This window comes from Acanthisitta chloris, unplaced genomic scaffold (genome assembly GCF_000695815.1).
Source record: "Acanthisitta chloris isolate BGI_N310 unplaced genomic scaffold, ASM69581v1 scaffold38791, whole genome shotgun sequence".
NCBI classification, from domain to species: domain Eukaryota; kingdom Metazoa; phylum Chordata; class Aves; order Passeriformes; family Acanthisittidae; genus Acanthisitta; species Acanthisitta chloris.
Window position 1 is genome coordinate 1 of NW_008654990.1, and position 2721 is coordinate 2721.

Sequence of the window (2721 nt, forward strand, 5' to 3'; positions counted from 1 at the left end):
TTAAATTATTATTATTATTATTATTTTTAACCGAAACACTTGCCTCTAGATAATACCTAGGAGACATGAGCATGCAGACGTATTGGCTCCTGCAATGCTTGTGCAAAGAATCTTATAGATAGTGAGGAGGCTTGTTTTAGTTAGTTTTAATAATCAGCTGCTATAAAAGGTAGTAGAACAACACTGTGCTGTGGGAATCAAGGGGTGTTTTTGAAATGCCTCAGCCTGGCACTGTGTGTTTAGACTTGGGACTTTTAATCTTTGTTGTCTTCAGTCTGTATCAATCTAGTGGGAGGTGTCTCTGCCCATGGCAGGGGGGGTTGGGACTAGATGATCTGTAAGGTCCATTCCAACCCCTAAAATTCTATGATCAACTTAATTTGGATATTTCAGGGTTGGAAAAGGGGAGGTGATAAGGAGAAGATGAACCCAAACCCTCTTGCCTGGCATTTACCAGAGTTATAAAGGTTTCACTTTGATGTCTCCTGTTGTCTTCTGCCGAGTGAACTGTGCCATCCTCTGGTTTAAACTCCCATCACCTGCAGCCATTACATGTAATTCCAATAGCTGCCTATTTTGCCAAAAGCTTCTGGAAACGACTATAGTTAGTTATTAGAATTGCATTCCCACCCACTGCCTTGTCCCTCCTCCCCTGTTTGGGAGCAGTTTACTACAATGTGCGGTTCTTTTCTGCAAAGGCATTTAGAGTCTATTGTCATGGCACCCTTTCAGGCTTTTTTTTTTTTTTTTTTTTTTGGGGAAAGGGGTTGTTAGTTTAAATCTCTCCCTGCAAGACTTTTTTTGTTTTGCCAAGACACAGGTTTATGTGTGATGTCTCTCTCTCTCCAGGGTTTTAACAGCATCTTTACAATGGATGCATCAGGACTGTATGCAAGAGTGGTGTTGCTGGCACCATATGCAGATATAACACTGCCGTCCTATTTCCTGTGTTTAACAAGGCCAGTAATCTCATTAAGCTTCTCCACCCCTAAGAGCTCTTCATTGCCACTGCTATTGTACTGGAATCTCACAATGAGTTATTTATCTATTATGCACTCCTCATTCTTTCCAGTCGCTGCTTTCTTGTGGGCGGCTACATACCTTTCATAGCAAGATTTGCATTTCTTATTCTGAGATATTTTACTTCTGGAGTTGCCTGTATTAAAATGCATTTTGTTTGAATGGGTTCACTTCAGCGAGTGATCCATATTGTTCTGTGTGACTGCTCTGTCCTAGCCGTTATTTGCCACTCCATTAATTTTTGTCATCTGCAGATACTGGTGTCACAAATTTTTACTCTTTTTTTTTTTGAGTATGTGCTTCCCCATCATTATGGAAGGTGGTGACTAGCACCTGGTCCTAGTGTTATGGTCTTGTACACCCACAGTCCCCCTAGATCATTTTTCCACAGTAGTTCTTATCTGCACACACTGAGTGGATTTTTCTACAGCATTTCTAATATGCCTATTTTTACTCTCAGATTTGAATACCTGTTTCATCTATTAGCTTTCCTTATGCTGCCTTTTTTGTAAAAAATAATTATTTATTATTGCTGCAAGGTTAATTGGTTCATTAGATAGCCATTCCTGTAATTTCAGTTTTAAAATGATTCCTGGGCTTGGAATTTGGAAATACTTTATTGCATTGGGATAACAATTTCCCTCGTGCCTCTATAATGCATGGCACTCACCCTGCTGTCTCAGACAGCTTAAGTGTGATTGAGTAACTAGAGCCAGTTGAAACATGTTGTCTCCTTCCAGCCTTGTTCTTAGTTTCTGAATTTTCTCCTTTTCCTCCTGAATCCCAAAAGGCTTTATTAAGATAGCTTTGTGGGAACCACAACTCTAAGCTGCATAATTACATTACTATAGCTTTGACTTAGTTTATAGTATGTCTAGAATGCACATCTAGAAATTTATATTCCTCAATGATGAAATTTTAACTTAGTAAATTAAGAGGCTTACTCAATTTACGTAGGGAGTTATAGTAATTAACAGCAAGAGAGTTTACCTGCAATAAAGTAGATTCTGTGAAAACATGACACTCTAATGTGCTGCCATCTTATTATGCTTATTTTTTACCTTCTAAATTGCATATAAGACTCTCCTGTACTTAAAGAAAGGGATGGTGTTGCTGTTTAGCTTGCTTTGTTTAGAAGTGTGGACCAATATTTGTCTTTACTTAAGTGATGCATTTTATGTCGTTCTTGCACAGCTCAAAATTGCATGCGTTTGGCATTTGTGGTGCTAGAAATCAGGCCGGGATATTTTTCTGTGTTCTTTTTTTTTATTTATTTAAAGATGTGTACAAAGAATAGTGCAGTTAAGAAAATCCTCATGCTGGTGTTTGTATGGTACTGTGTGCCTTCGCTCTGTTGTGCTTTAGACCACCTAATGACAGGTCACCTCCCTTTCACTCTCCCTCCCCTGCCATCCTCAGCACATCTGGTTACTAAAGCAGGGCAGACTGTGCCCGAGTGTCAGACAGCATGTTCTTGTTCCTCTGACACCCTCACAGTGCCAACTGCAGTAGCCAGTATTCTATCTTCTGATTAGGAGGTGGTGTGAGAAACAAACCTTTCCACTACCTCTTCACCCTGAAAGGCCTAAGACATTTTTAGCTATCTGTAACTAACACTCAGGTTTCTGGGATGGGTAAACAGGCAAACTGCATTTTTTCAGATTGCAATTAATTAAATTCTGGCATCCTTATTTATGTTAC